This window comes from Chiloscyllium punctatum, chromosome 34, assembly GCF_047496795.1.
Source record: "Chiloscyllium punctatum isolate Juve2018m chromosome 34, sChiPun1.3, whole genome shotgun sequence".
Taxonomy (NCBI): domain Eukaryota; kingdom Metazoa; phylum Chordata; class Chondrichthyes; order Orectolobiformes; family Hemiscylliidae; genus Chiloscyllium; species Chiloscyllium punctatum.
In genome coordinates, this window is record NC_092772.1 from 38,289,316 (window position 1) to 38,306,433 (window position 17,118).

The window sequence follows — 17,118 nt, forward strand, 5'->3', positions numbered from 1 at the left end:
GTGCTGAGGGAGTGCCACACTGTCAGAGGGTCAGTGCAGAGGGAGTGCCGCACTGTCAGAGGGTCAGTACTGAGGGAGAGCCACACTGTGGGAAAGTCAGTGCTGAGGGAGTGCCTCAATGATTGAGCGTCAGGATCAAGGGAATGCCGCACTAACAGGGGGTCAATCTCTCAAATGCAGAATCGGAAGTGCAACAGTCTTTGTAACTGAATTAACTTTGTGATGGTTCACACATAATTATTGGGTCCTGTCCGACTTTGGCCCCATTACTATTGGTGAGCTCTCGTCACTGTAACTCTCTTCAGGTATATCGTATTGGCACATGTGTTCACTCTCCTTTTGAACCTGGGCCAACGTTAGAGGGTTAGGCCTCGATGGATGTTGCTTAATCAGAACAGCATCTCCTATTCCCAGATCAGGCATAATTCAGGTCATACTTCCCAGCTTAGTTCCACAGCTCTCCCCATGTGATCACAATAACTCTTCCAGGTCATTTTGATATTCCCCAGGAAGGAAATTCAATCATTGATCCCAATCTTTGACAATGTCCTCCATGTTTGTCTCCATATTCCCTTTGCAATTCCTTAGATTGTGACCACCCTGGACAGCTCTGGTGGGTCTGATCTCCAGTGTTCAGAACTTTACCTGGGTCATTGGAATACCTGTGCAGTGATAGAACCACCATTGATGACCATTTGATGTTTAGTACTGGCCGACAGGTCAGTGTCGAACTTGTTGAATGTTTATTTCAGAAAGACGAGGGAGCAGGATGATTCCTCCACAAGATCGAGATCCCTGATTCCCCTCTGACAGCACACAACATCCTTGACTGTTCTGGCTCATCTTCCATCTGACGTGGGATGTGTCAATTGCTACTTCTTAAACCTTATTGAGTAAAAGGCACCTTCCAACAGGTGGTGTGTGTGTGAGTCTCTAAACCCCCAGAGGTGATTGAACAGCAGTTTGTGGTGAAGCAGACTGTCCTGTGACCAACTTCACTGCTGAATGCAGACTGCAAAATCCTGCCCCTCGTCATCACCGACTGGGTCAGGTCTGTCAGAGACTGGTGAATCACCCCGACCAGGTACATGCTGTACTGGGCAGGACAATCTCAGAGAGCCTTGTTCACTTCAGGGATAGAATCGCCGACCTGGAGGACAAGGGAGGCTCTGTGCCTGCCTCATCAGCCTGTACCAGCAGAAGGCTTTTGATAAGGTCTCGCAGATCCACACCAGGGACGTGCTCTCCAAAATCAGCTTCGGGGCGGGAATCGGGCAATTGGATCCGACTGCTCTACCCCAGCATCGTTCGCTCAGTCTCAATCAATGGGTGGGAATCAGGAAGTTTCCCGATCAGCTCTGGAGTCAGACAGTGCTGCCCACTCTCTCTCTAGCCTCGTTTGGAATTGGTACGGAACCTTTTGCTGCTCCATTGGGAAGGATGGGAGCCTCAGGGAGTGTAACTATTCCGGACAGTGGGAGCCACCAGGTCAAAGCCTTCCTGCACATGGATGGATTTTCTGTTTTCTGCTTGGAAGTGCTGTGACTGCACAGACTCATGGGTATCTGCATCGGGGTCAAACTGACCTTGGGAGGAAAGGCAAATCAAGGCCAAAGCGAAGCCATGAACAGGGGCGTATTGCCAAGGTGAGGCAGGAACTGAGCTTTGAGAGCACTGCTCCCTTTCCGCTGTGGGTAAAGAGTTAGGGATCGGGTGTGAGGCACTGTCTCTCTCTGTTGGACATGGCGTGGGTCTGACCCATCCCAGGATCTGTGCTGTTTCAGTCACTGGAAATCTCTGCTTCTTCATCTGGAGGTCAAAGATGTACCCTGTCTGCTGGTCCACTATGTCCAAAGTTCTGGATAAGGCAAGGAGACCACCCAGGATGTTACTCTCATCCTGACGGCCATCTTTGTCTGTAAATGCATCAAGCTGTACCTCGATTTTTGGTACAGAAACACCAAGTGTCGCTGTGTACTGAGGTTTGACCTGTCCCCTGGGGTTGTGAAGGATGGGACTGGACACATTGTGGAGGAACGCTCAAAGAGGTTGGACTGTTCCTCATCACCTGTCCCTCCTGGAGAAATTTGCAAAGAGAAACCCCTTTACCCACCAGTCCATCACAACCTGATCAGCACACAACGTCCTCGAGACCCTGCAGGGAAGGGACAGGGTGGATCATGTCGGGTGGTTCACTGAGCAGACGGTCAAAATCATTTAGCAGAATGTCCCACCAGCAGAACGTTCTCACCAACACCATAACATCAGCTGGCTGTTGGTGAGAAGGGCCCTACCTGTGAGAGCCTTAATGCACGTCCAGTTGGACTGTACAATTGCACGCTGTCCTTGAAATGGCTGTAGGGACTGGGGGGGGGGCACGGGTACAGACTGCCACACAACTCCTGCTGGACTGTGCCTTTGTGAAGGGAATCTGGAGGAAGATGCAGTGGTTTGTGGTTTGTGTTGATGTTCGTCGCGAGCAGCTCGGTGACGTGGGAATCTGTGCTCTGTGCGGGATGCGAACCGAGACCAACAATGCCTGGTGCCTGCTCCTGGAGGGCCATCAACTCGCTGGGAGATGCTCTTTAGTCTGCTTCAAACCTGTTGGTCGTCCAGAAAAAAGCAGCTGACCCCAACTGAGTGTTGTGGACGGTCACATCCCAAGGGCCATGACTATGTGCTGCAGGACCCATTAAAGCCCAGGGACAGCTGCTGCAAAAGCAAAGTGAGGATTGACCAGTGCCTGAGCTCCTTCTCCCTCGGTTAAATGAGGGTCCGTTCAGTCATTGAATCTTCCCCAGGTTTCAAAAGATGGAAATATTGTCTTATTCAAGTAAGAGATGGCTTTGATTTGTTTGGAGGGAGACAAACTCCAATGCTTGTTTGTTCCTTTGAGGTGATGCCGTACAGAATCGAGCTGTGTTTGTGACGGTGTACATACACAATGTTTTTATTGAATAAAGGATATTTTTGAAGTTAAAATGCCAGCAATATCCTTCTGCTGGACTCTGTAAATATCAGTCACTCACGCAGTCACAGAATGATCCACCTTCACTTGGGATTCTAAATATCTCACACACACACGCACACACACAGACGCACACAGATACACACACACAGATGCACACACACGCACAGATACACACACGCACACACTCAGATACACACACACAGACGCACACACAGATACGCACACATTGACACACACACGGACACGCACACACACACAGATACACACACACGCACGCACACACTGACACACCCACACACACACACTCACACATATCCACAGATACATACACACACACACACCCACACACAAACACAGATACACACACACAGACACACACACAGATCCACACACAGATTTACATACACACACACCCACAGACACACACACCCACACACACAGATACACATTCACACACACAGATACACACACAGCTACACACAAACACACAGATATACACACATACTCACGCACACAGTTACACACACACAGATACAACACACACACAGATACACAAACACAGAGGTACACACACACAGTCACACAGATACACACACGGATATACACACCCACACACACAGCTACACACAAACACAGATACAGACACACCGACCCAAACTCACAGCTACACACACACACAGACAGTCACACATTTACACACAGATACACACATACACACGCACAGAGTCACACACGCACATAAACAGAGAGATACACACACACAGATAGACACACACACGCAGATTTACACCCACACACACAAATATAAACACTCATACCCACATACACAGATACACACACCCACACACAGCTACACACAGACACACACACAGCTATACACAGACACACACACACAGATACACACACAGACACATGCACTCACGCACACAGTTATACACACATACACAGATACGCACACAGACACACACACAGATACAACACACACAGATACATACACACACGCACATACACACAGATACACACACATACAGATACACACAGAGGCACAAACACAGATACACACATGCAGACACACACACAGATACACACTTACACAGACAGACACGCACACACACATCGACACACCAACAGACACACACACAGATGCAACACACGGATACACGCACAGACACACACACACAGATGCAATACACGGATACACGCACAGACACACACACACAGATACACACACACAGATACACACACAGACGCACACACAGATACACACACACATACAGAGATACACACACAGATACACAAACAGACACGCGCAGATACACACACAGATGCACAGACACAGAAACACACACACATACGTACACACACAAATACACACAGACACACATACACTCACACACAGACACACACATATACTCACACACATACATTCACACAGAGGCACACACAAACACATACATGCACACAGACACACATACACTCACACACAGGCACACACACACAGTCTCTCTCACACACACCCTGACCTCCCTCTGCTGCTAAGTGTTGATGAAGCACACAGACATACAGAATACTGACAAGTTTAACAAATGAGTTCATAAAATGTTTAAAGTGAAATCCAAATTTACTTTAATCAATGTAAGAAAAAAAAACCCATTCTGCACAGCTCAGAGCTAGGAACGTACAGAGCAGGGGGCAGTCTCAGCTCTCAGGTGAGGTACACTAGCTGTTACTCACCGAGTGTAAGCATTGACTGACCAAAGGATGTGTTGCTTTGAATTGTGGAACTCATGAATTGTTGGATCAGCTGGAGGTTACAGTTCAGCTGTTCTGTTTGTTCAGGGTTTATTGGGATGGTGTCAGTTGGTCCCTCCTACAATGGTTCAAAGACTGTCCATTAGTTTTTGTAGATATTTTCTTCCCAACATTATTATACACCTTTGGAGAACTTGTCCTCGAGTCTCCTAGCTCAGAGGTATGGACCACCACTGCTGGTCTCACCCAGACTGTCCAAGCTGGATGTGTCTGTCCCTGATCACTGATTGGTGGAGTTGGTTATTAATGCACCGGGCATTAAACAAAGTGAACATTGGACTGACAAAGCTGACCTTGCTGGTTTCAGTGTCCTTTCCAAATGACTGAAAACCACATTGCAGAGAGTGCGGCCATCAGACTGATAGGGAGGAAATTCGAATTCCATTATGTAGTTTACATTCACACAAATGCTGACTGTTCAATTAACACGAAAATACTGGGAATGCTCAAGATTGAGTGTAGAACTGGAAAATGCTGGCAGCACAGAGGTTCTCAGGCAGGAGCTGTGCAGGGAGAAGCTGAGTTCATGTTCCTCATCAAATGTGATCCCTGTTCAAAGTGAAATTTAATCTCCAATTCCCTCCCCACTGGTTTGCACGACTTGCTTCTCTTGGTCCAGCGTCTTCAGTTCTTTTCTCTTCCTTCCATGAATTACTTCCCTCTGTCCAATCTCAGTGTGAGGGAAAGCTGCATTGTCTGGGCAAAAGGATTAATCTCCAATGAAATCACCAGCCTGGTCACAATCACTGTGAATACTCGAAGACTTGTCTCTTGTTCTCTAAATGAGTTGAAACCTGTTGCTGTTGGAGAATCTCAACAGAAAAGAATTGTATCGAGGCTTTTTACAACACACAATCCTACAGCAACAATTATCCTGTGTTCATTCTGTTCCAGTGCGGAAATAGCGAAGCAGCCTCAAGGTCAGGAGGCAGACAGAAAGCTAGCACACAGCGTGCAGGAAGGTGAACAGAATATTGGCCCTTACTTTCAGAAGCTTGGAGTATAAGAACATGGAAATCATCCTGTAACTGTGAAAGGTGCTGCTGAGATCCCGTCTGGAGCACTGTGGGCAGTTTCGGTCCCCTTATTTCAGGAAAGTTGTGATTTCTTTGGAGGTAATTCAGAGATTGTTTTTCTTGGCTAATTCCTGATATGGAGAGAAATGTTATAAACAGGAGTTGGGAGGTCATGTTGCGGCTGTACAGGACATTGGTTAGGCCACTGTTGGAATATTGCGTGCAATTCTGGTCTCCTTCCTATCGGAAAGGTGTTGTGAAACTCGAAAGGGTTCAGAAAAGATTTACAAGGATGTTGCCAGGGTTGGAGGGTTTGAGCTTCAGGGAGAGGCTGAACAGGCTGGGGCTGTTTTGCCTGGAGCATCGGAGGCTGAGGGGTGACCTTATAGAGGTTTATAAAATCATGAGGGGCATGGATTGGGTAAATAGACAGGGTCTTTTCCCTGGGGTGGGGGAGTCCAGAACTAGGGGGCATAGATTTAGGGTGAGAGGGGAAAGATATAAAAGAGACCTAAGGGGCAACGTTTTTACACAGAGGGTGTGGAATGAGGAAGTTGTGGAGGCTGGTAGAATTGCAACATTTAAGAGGCATTTGGATGGGTATATGAATAGGAAGGGTTTGGAGGGATACGGGCCGAGTGCTGGCAGGTGGGACTAGATTGGGTTGGGATATCTAGTCGGCATGGACGGGTTGGACCGAAGGGTCTGTTTCCGTGCTGTACTCCTCTATGACTCTATGACTCTACTAGGACATAGAATTCCTCTCAGTTGATGCCACCAGGGGAAGTTCCACAAGCTGTTCCAAAGTGGAGATCCTGTTTTGCGGCTGAAAATACATTTTCAAAGAGTGGTCAGATGTGTATTCTGATTGCAGACCTTAACAAGTCGAGTAAATGGATATTTGATTCCATTGATTAACTCCTCTCTGAATTTAGTCTGTGTTAGAGCGTAAATGCACGTGTTGGTGCATGAATTTAGAAGCCCTAACATGAATCCAATTTCTTGGAAGACAAACATTGGAGTATTTAAAGTCTTGTCTTCATAATTATAATTTACCTCTTGAAAGCTGAAACGGCGTATGACATGTGTCATCCAGAACAATATGAAATTAGCGGACAACGCAAAGAGCAAGATGATGGATTTTCTCCGGTTTACCACCTCTGGATCAGTATTATTCCCGCCATTTGCATGGATCTGGAGCCGTGAGCGGATGCGATTGGCTGCTATAATGTGCCTAACAGTCAGAGCATTAAATATCAAAATCAATGCAATTGGGAGCAAAGGTATAAATGTGGTGTCTATCCAGACATACACTTTCCAAAATAACGATGTATAGTAGTCTGGTACTGTCATGCAAAACCACGGCACATTGTCAATAATAATTGCAGGAACAAATACAAAATACCAAGTAATTGACCGCAAACACCCCACCGCACTCACCGTTGCGATAACGACAAAAGCAGTTCTCTCGTGACAATATCTTGTGCTTAGTTTCTGGCAACAGATCAGTACAAACCGATCAAATGTGAAAGCAACTGTGAACCAAACTGAACCGTTCAGAGCTGCAAGAAACAGAACGGTTCTCAAAGCACAGACAGGTGTGATGTATAAGAAAGTAACCGGGAAATGCAGAACATTAACTCGGTCCAGTAAGATATTAAGGATGACAAGAAGCAGATCTGCAAAAGTCATTGCCAACAAATAGCGAGTGACGCATTTGGAGAGCCCACAATTGCCTCGAATCAGGATCACAATTGCCACGGAGTTAACTGGATGAAAAATAAAGAAAGGGAGACCTTTTTCATTATCGGAGTCATAGTAATGACGTTCGCTTAACATAGAAACTGTACAGTGTCGAAGCAGGCACCTACCCTGTTGCATTTCCCCCGAATAATGCAGCTCATTTACACATCCCTGGACACTATGGGTAATTTTGCACGCCCAATTCACCATTCACACATACATGGCTAGAATGTGCAACTTCCTTACAGACAGTCACCTGAGGGTGTAATTGAAGCCGGATCTCTGACATTGTGAGGCAGCAGTGCTAACCGCTGAGCCACCGTGCATGTCTGCTAACTCACAACAATTACCTCAGATTAATATATTAACTCAATTACAGTAGATGTGGTGAAAAATTACAAGTTCCCTTCAAGCCACTCACCTTCCTGGCTTGGAAACACATCACTGTTCCTTCAGTTTTTGCTGGATCATTTAAAAGACTTACCAATGATACCAACAGCTGCAAGAATTGGGTAGTAAATGCGCACTGCCTGTAAGATGGCTGAGTATTTCATTCTGTCCCAGTCACGTCTGGCTGTTCCTGGGGAGGCAATGATCTGTCCACCTAAATAGAGTAATATTGTCAACACAAGTTCATGTTATTTGGAAGCTGACGTTCTGGTGAGAATATAAAGCTGGTTGAATCACTAATTACATTGGTTTCAGTGATCTGAACAAGCAGCAAATGAACTATTTTCCTCTGAGGATTATTACACAATAGAATCTATTTTGAAGAATGAAATGTCACTAATTTCCAGGGAATTAGATTTCCTTTATTGTCATGTGTACTCAAGTACATGAGGACAGTGGAAAGTATACAAGGCCACCGTTCCGGACACAGTCTTAGGTAGAAATGGACAGAGGCCCATAATCTTCGGGACAAAGCAGAGAAGTAAAGAACCAAAGTTCAAACATAAACCTTACAATTCCTCTTTGTATTGTGCGACGATACTGCTCCTTTAACAAGGTTAGTTGGCTCTTGTTTTGGTTTGAGAGAGGTCGTAAAGGCAGAGGTTTCAATATGTGTGGAAAATCTACTTGGAAAGGCATTTAAGTTCCCTTTGGTCCCTTTTATATCTTTCCCCTCTCACCCTAAACCGCTGCCCTCTAGTTCTGGACTCCCCCACCCCTGGGAAATAACCTTGTCCATTTACCCTATCCATACCCCTCATGATTTTACCAACCTCGATAAGATCACCCCTCAGCCTCCAACACTCCAGCGAAAACAGTCCCAGCCTATTCAGCGTCTCCCTATAGCTCAAATCCTCCAACCCTGGCAACATCCTTGTAAATCTTTTCTGAACCCTTTCAAGTTCCACAACATCCTTCCTTTGAGCAGAGAACACAACATTCCAAAAGGGGCCGAATCAATGTCCTGTACAATCACAACCAGTTATCCCAAATCCCATGCTCAGTACTCTGACCAATAATGGGAATCGTACCAAACACCTTCTTCACTATCCTATCTACCTGTGAATCCAATTTCAAGGAGTTATGAACCTGCACTCCAAGCTCTCTTTGTTCAGCAACACTCCCTAGGACCTTACCATTAAGTGAATAAATCGTGCCCTGATTTGCCTTTCCAAAATGCAGCACCTCACATTGATCTAAATTAAAGTTCATCTGCCACACCTCGGCCCATTGGCTCATCTGATCAAGATCCCATTGTACCCTGAGACAACCTTTGTCACTCCCCACTACGCCTCCAATTTTGGTGTCATCTGCAAGCTTACAAACCATACCTCGACTGTTCATATCCAATCTATTTATATACATGACAAACGCAGTGGACCCAGCCCCCATCCCAGTGGCACACCATTGGTCACTGGCGTTCAGTCTGAAAGGCTACCCTCCACCACCACCTTCCGTCTCCTACCTTCAAGTCAGTTCGGAGTCCAAATGGCTAATTGTCCCTGTCATTTTCCTGAAGGTGCCATTCTAGGAAGGAGTTGGGAATCAGAGCGACATATCTGAGAGGGGGGCAGTTGTAGATGGGGCAGTGACAGGATATGGTGAATCTATCGGGAAGGTTTCTCACCTGATGGAACAAAGGGATCGGTTAAAGTGTGTCTGCTTGAACACAAGGAGTGTCTGAAATAAGAGTGATGAACTTGGGGCTTGGGGCTATGATGTTGTGGTCATAACGGAGACGTGGGTTTCACACGGGCAGGAATGATGTTCCAGGGTTTAGAACATTTAAAAAGAACAAGGAGGGTGGAAGAAGAGGAGGTGGTGTAGCATTGTGCATCAGAGAGTGCATCACAGCTACAGAAACACAGGTTGGTGAGAAAGGTTTGTCTACTGAGTCAGTATGGGTGGAAGTTAGGAACAGCAAGGGAGCAGCCATCTCACTGGGGGCTTTCTACAGACCCCCTAATAGCAGTAGAGAGATTGAAGAACTCATAGGCTGACAGATTTTGGAAAAATGTAGATGTAGCAGGGTTGTTGTTATGGGTGACTTCAACTTTCCCAATATTGACTGGAACCTCCTTAGTGCCGATGGTTTGGATGGAGCTGTTTTTGTCAGGTGTGTTCAGGAGGGTTTCCTTACTCAGACTGCAGACAAATGCGAAGTGATGCATTTTGGAAGGTCAAACTCAAATGCTGAATATAGGATTCAAGTCAGGATTCTTGGCAGTGTGGAGGAACAGAGGGATTTTGGTGTTCAAGTACATAGATCCCTCAAAGTTGCCACCCAAGTAGATAGGGTTGTTAAGAAAGCACATGGTGTTTTGGCTTTCATTACCAAGGGGATCGAGTTTAAGAGCTGTGAGGTTTTGCTGCAGTTCTACAAGTCCCTGGTGAGACCACACTTGGAATACTGTGTCCAGTTCTGGTTGCCTGACTATAGGAAAAATACAGAGGCTTTGGAGAGGGTACAAAGAAGGCTTACCAGGATGCTGCCTGGACTGGAGGGCTTGTCTTATGAAGAGAGGTTGAATAAGCTCAGACTTTTCTCTCTGGAGAGAAGGAGGAAGAGTGGAGACCTGATCGAGGTGTACAAGGTAATGAGAGGCATGGATAGAGTCAGTACCCAGAGACTTTTCCCCAGGGTAGGATTGACTGGTATGAGGGGTCATAGCTTTATGATATTAGGGGAAAGGTATAGAGGGGACGTCAGAGGTAGCTAGGTTCTTTACGCAGAGAGTTGTGAGTGTATGGAGTGCGTTGCCAGCGGTGGTGGTGGAAGCAGAGTCATTTAAGCGACTACTGGACATGGAGAGCAGTGAGTTGAGGGGTGCGTAGGTTAAGTTACTATATTTTACTTTCGAATTAAATCTCAGCACAATATCGTGGGCCAAAAGGCCTGTTCTGTGCTGGACCTTGCGATGTTTTATGTTCTTATTCCATTACGGAGTACCAAGGCAAATAGGGTGGGAGAGGAGTTAGTAACTTTCCTCCCACGGTATGGGCTACCCAGAGAGATTCAGTCAGAGCAAGGGTCTAATTTTCCCACTCGGCTGTTTAAGAACGTCCCGGATTGTTTAGACATCCAGCTCTTTAAATCCAGTGGGTACCATCCTGAATCCCAGGGAGTTTTAGAAAGGTGAGATCAGACCCTGAAGACCATGTTAAGAACGTCCTGTTTGGATGACCCGAATGATTGGGATAAAGGTTTCCCATTCGTATTGTTTGCCATTAGAGATGCCCCAAATGAATCGACTCAGTTCATTCCCTTTGAGATAATATTCAGGCATGAAGGGAGAGGCCCTTTGGAATGAATTAAAGAGAAATGAACAGGCCCAAAGTCAGAGAGCTCCCATTTGGATGATGTATCTGAGGTGAGGGAGAGATTATATTGGGTCGGTGAGTTAGCGAGACAGTGAAGGGACACAGCATAGAATGAACCAGGTGGCAGATAAAAACTCTCAGACTCAGGCGTTTTCCCGAGAGGGAGGGTGACATATTAGTGTTGTTCCCAGGGGTAGGAGATCCCTTCAAAGCCTGGTTTAGTGGTCCCTCACATTTTGAGAAAACGTTGAGTCAGGAAAACTCTCTGGTAAAGATGCCGGATAGAAAAATAACAGTGTCGGGGATATTGTGTGAATATGACTATAATAGAGACTGGGGGCGGCACGGTGGCTCAGTGGTTAGCACGGCTGCCTCACAGCGCCAGGGGCAAGTGTTCGATTCCCGCCTCGGGCGACTGTCTGTGTGGAGTTTGCACATTCTGCCTGTGACTGCGTGGGTTTCCTCCGGGTACTCCAGTTTCCTCCCACAGTCCAAAGATGAGCAGGTCAGGTAAATTGGCCATGCTAAATTGTCCCATAGTGTTAGGTGCATTAGTCAGGGGTAAATATAGGTTAGGAGAATGGGTCTGGGTGGGTTACTCTTCAGAGGGTTGGTATGAACTTGTTGGGCTGAAGGGCCTGTTTCCATACTGTAGGGAATCTAATCTAATCTCTGGAACTGGAGAAACAGATATTAATTACTGCCCCACAGAGTGAGGAATCAAATCTAGATTTCGTGGAGTTTGATGTGTCTCAAAATATTTTAAACAATGAGGAAATCCTTGAGGAGTGGGGTAGGTTAGTGAGCTAACTGTCTCAGGAGCAAAGGACCCAGCTGAAAGGTTTGTTACAGCAATATGAGGGCATATGCAGGAATAAGATGGGGAGGAATAATAGTATTGAGCATGACCTGGAAGGAGGGAGTGCTGTTCCAATAAAACAACACCCCTACAGACTTAATCCTCTCAAGGCCACACAGGTCCAGAAGGAAGGGGATATGATGTTCAATGAAGATACCATCGAACTGCGTCAGAGTGAGTGGGGTTCACCGATCGTGTGCGTTCCCAAACCTGACAGGGCTCGGCCATTTTGTGTGGACTATCGGAAGGTCAATGCCAGAACAAAATCAGACTCAGACCCAATCCCAAGTCTGGAGGACGCTACAGAGATAGTTGGACAAGCCAGTTACATCACCAGGTTGGACTGACTGCCTGGTTACTCGCAGGTACCTTTATCAGAGAAAGTGAAAGATGTTTCTGTGTTTGTAACCCCAAATGGGTGATATCAATTCAAAGTGATGCCCTTTGGAATGAAGAGCGCACCAGCCACATTCCAAAGACTCACGAACAGGCTTGTAGCTGGGTTAACAAACTGTACAGTCTCTCTGGATGATGGAGTGATCTTTAGTGAGTGATGGAAAGACCACATGGTCCAGTTGGCAGGGCTCTTTGAACAATTATGGAAAGCCAAACTGGTAATAAACTTAAAGAAAGCAGAATTTGCGAAGGTGGGGGGAATTCTTGGGACATAATGTTGGTCATGGAAGGTTGACCCCAAGGAACGCAAAGACGAGGCCATCGAGGAATTTCCATGACCAACTTCGAAGAAAGAGGTGCTCTGATTTTTGGGACTAAACAGAATCTTCCGGAAATTTATTCCCAACCTCAGCAGCGTAGTGGCACCGCGAACAGAGTTAGTGAAGAGGAACACAACATGTTGGTGGACAGAACAATGCCAGGAGGCACCTGAAAGTTTTCCCACAGGATTAACCACCACACCAGGTTTAGAGACACTAAATAGTTTGAAACCCTTCAAAGTTGCCATCGATGCTAGCGATATCGGAGTTGGAGCTGTTCTACTACAGGAGGATGATGGTGGAATTGAACGGCCAATTGGCGAATTTACAAAGAAACTCAACACCCACCAGAGAAAATACTCCACCGTTGAAAAGGAATGATTGAGTTTGGTACCGGCCTTACAACAGTTTAATGTTTATGTGATGGGCAGTGTGGACAGTTGTGTACACGGAACGCAATCCTCTTACATTCTGAGAATGATTTAAAGACAAGAATCTGCGACTATTTCATTGGAATCATACATGTCGCGGGTCATAAAAATGTGAGAGCAGATGCATTATTGTGGATTTAAAGGAATTAATTTAGATTAATGACCAATGTATTTCAGTGTAATGGGGTTAAGACTGAGAAACACAAAAATGAAGCCATTTTGCATTATGGTTGTTCGATATTTTCTGAAAGGGGGGAGGTGTCATGAAGTTGAAGGTGTGTACTGTCCCTTTAAGAGAGAGAAAATGCTGATCTGTACTGAGAGCTGAAAATCCCCTGTGTATATGACCAGCTAGCAGTCTCAGAGTGCACTGGGAAATGGGAAATATGTAACATCTGGCTGTGACATGGATACCTGAGTTGGTTGCAGTTTTGACAACAATTTGAATTTGGCCAATCAGTTTAACTTATGCCCCAGGATACTAAAACCCAATCGAGTTTGAATTTATTGTTTTGCCAACGTTGAACCAATGAGACATAGAGCATAGAACATGCCAGCACAGTTCAGGTCCTTCAGCCCTCAATGTTGCACCGATCTGTGGAACCAATCTGAAGCCCGTCTAACCTACACTATTCCATTCTAATCCATATGTTTCTCCAATCACCATTTAAAAGCCCTTAAAGTTGGCAAGTCTACTCCTGTTGCAGGGAGTGCGTTCCACGTCCCTACTACTCTCTGAGTAAAGAAACTACCTCTGACATCTGTCCTGTATCTATCACCCTGCAATTTAAAGCTATGTCCCCTCGTGTTAGCCATCACCAGCTGAGGAAAAAAGCTCTCCCTCTCCACCCTATCTAACCCTCTGATTGTCTTATAGACCTCAATTAAGTTGCCTTGCAACCTTCTTCTCTCCAACGAATTTGCAATGACACTAAGGTCAGTGGAGTTGTGGATAGTGCTGAAGGATATTCCAGGTTACAGAGGGACAGAGATAAGCATTTCCTCATAAGACCTTTCATCCACACCAGGCAACATCCTAGTAAATCTCCTCTGAGCCCTTCCAAATCTTCCACATCCTTCCGATAATGCGGTGACCAGAACTGTACACAATTCTCCAAATGTGGCCACATCAGGGTTTTGTGCAGCTGCAGCATGACCTTGTGGCTCCGAAACTCAATCCCTCTCCCAATAAAAGTTAACACACCGAATGCATTCTTAACAACCTTATCAACCTGGGTTACAACTTTCAGAAATCTATGTGCAAGATTTCTCTGCTCATCAACACGACCAAGAATCTTACCATTAGCCCAGTACTCTGCTTTCCTGTTGCTCCTTCTAAATTGAATCACCTCACACTTTTCCACATTAAACTCCATTTGCCACCTCTCCGCCTAGCTCTGCAGCTTATCTATGTCCCTCTGTAACCTGTAATCCCTAATCAACTTGCTCCACTCAAGGTGATTATAAATCTTATCTCCTTTAACCTTTTCTTACACTTTACCCACAATTGAAGTAAGGTTCACTGGTCTATAATTACCAGGGCTTTCTCTAATCCCCTTCTTAAACAAGGGGACAACATTTGGTATCCTCCATTCTTCTGGCACTATTCCTGTAGACAGTGACAACATTAAGATCAAAGCCAAAGGCTCGGCAATCTCCTCCCTGGCTTCCCAGAGAATCCGAGGATAAATTCCATCCGGCCCAGGGGATGTATCTATTTTCAAACTTTCCTGAATTTCTAACACTTCCTCCTTGTGAACCTCAATCCTGTCTGATCCAGTCGCCTGTATCTCAGTATTCTCCTCAACAACATTGTCTTTTGCCAGTGTGAATACTGATGAGAAATATTTGTTTAGCGCTTCCCCGGTCTCCTCACACTCCACACACAACTTCCCACTCCTGTCCTTGATTGGCCCTAATCTTACTCTAGTCATTCTTTTATTCCTGATACACTATGGGTCAATTTAGCATGGCCAATCCACCCTAACCTGCACATCCCTGGGCACTATGGGACAATTTAGCATGGCCAATCCACCCTAACCTGCACATCCCTGGACACTATGGGACAATTTAGCATGGCCAATCCACCCTAACCTGCACATCCCTGGACACTATGGGACAATTTAGCATGGCCAATCCACCCTAACCTGCACATCCCTGGACACTATGGGACAATTTAGCATGGCCAATCCACCCTAACCTGCACATCCCTGGACACTATGGGACAATTTAGCATGGCCAATCCACCCTGACCTGCACATCCCTGCCACACATGGTACAGAGTGTTCTCGCTCAGTGGATAAAGAACTGGTTGAGCAACAGGAGACAGAGAGTAGTAGTTGAAGGGAGGTTCTCGAAATGGAGAAAGGTGACTAGTGGTGTTCCACAGGGGTCAGTGCGGGACTCACAGTTGTTAGTGATGTACATAAATGATCTGGAAGAGGGCATTGTTGGTCTGATCAGTAAGTTTACAGATGACACCAAGATTGGTGGAGTTGCAGAAAGCATTGGGGTTCGTCAGAGAATACAGGAGAATATAGATGGACTGGAGAGTTGGGCGGAGCAGTGGCAGATGGAGTTCAATACAGGCAAATGTGAGGTGATGCATTTTGGGAAGTCTAATTCTAACGCAAACTATCCTGTAAATGGAAGAGCCTTGGGAAAAGTTGCTGAGCAGAGAGATCTGGGAATTCAGGTCCATTGTACCCTGAAGGTGGCTGCACAGGTGGGTAGAGAGGTCAAGAAGGCATATGGTTATGATTGCCTCCATCGGACGGGGTATTGAGTATAAGAGCTGGCAGGTTGTGTTAAAATTGTACGAGACTTTGGTTCGGTCGCATTTAGAATACTGTGCACAGTTATGGTCACCTCATTACCAAAAGGATGTGGACGCTTTGGAGAGGGTGTAGAGAAGGTTTATGGGGATGTTGCCTGGTATGGAAGGTGCTCGCTATGAAGGGAGGTTGAGTAGGTTGGGTTTGTTTTCATTAGACAAAAAGAGATTGAGGGGGGACCTGATTGAGGTTTACAAAATCATGAAGGGTATAGACAGGGTGGATAGAGACAAGCTTTTTTCCAGGGTGATGGATTCAATAACGAGAAGCCACGCTTTCAAGGTGAGAAGTGAAAAGTTTAAGGGGGATACGTGCAGTAAGTACTTCACACACAGAGGGTGGTGGGTGTTTGGAGCGCGCTGCCAGCAGAGGTGGTAGAGGCAGGTACGGTAGATTCATTTAAGAAGCATCTGGACAGATGCATGAGTATGTGGGGAGCAGAGGGATACAGATCATTATGAATTGGGTGATAGGTTTAGACAGTGGATTTGGATGGCACAGGCTTGGAGGGCCGAAGGGCTTGTTCCTGGGCTGTAAATTCTCTTTGTTCTTTGTTCTTCCTGTTGACTAGATGTTCCACATCCCTTTGTCACCCAAGGTTCCTTCACCCTCCCATCCCTTCCTTGCCTCAGTGGGACAAACCTATCCAGCACTCTCAGCAAGTGCTCTCTCAACAACCTCCACATTTCTGTCGTGCACCTCCCTGAGAATATCTGCTCCCAGTCTTCCTGTCTAATCGCGTTCTAATTCCCCCCAATTAAATACTTTCCCATACTGTCTGCTCCTATCTCTCTCCATGACTGTAGTAAAGGTCAGGGAGTTGTGATCACTATCACCGAAATGCTCTCCCACCGAGAGATCTGACAGCTGGCCTAGTTCATTGCCAAGCACCAAATCCAAGATGGCCTCCCCTCTAGTCGGCCAATCTACATGTTGCATCAGGAACCCTTCCTGGACACACCTGA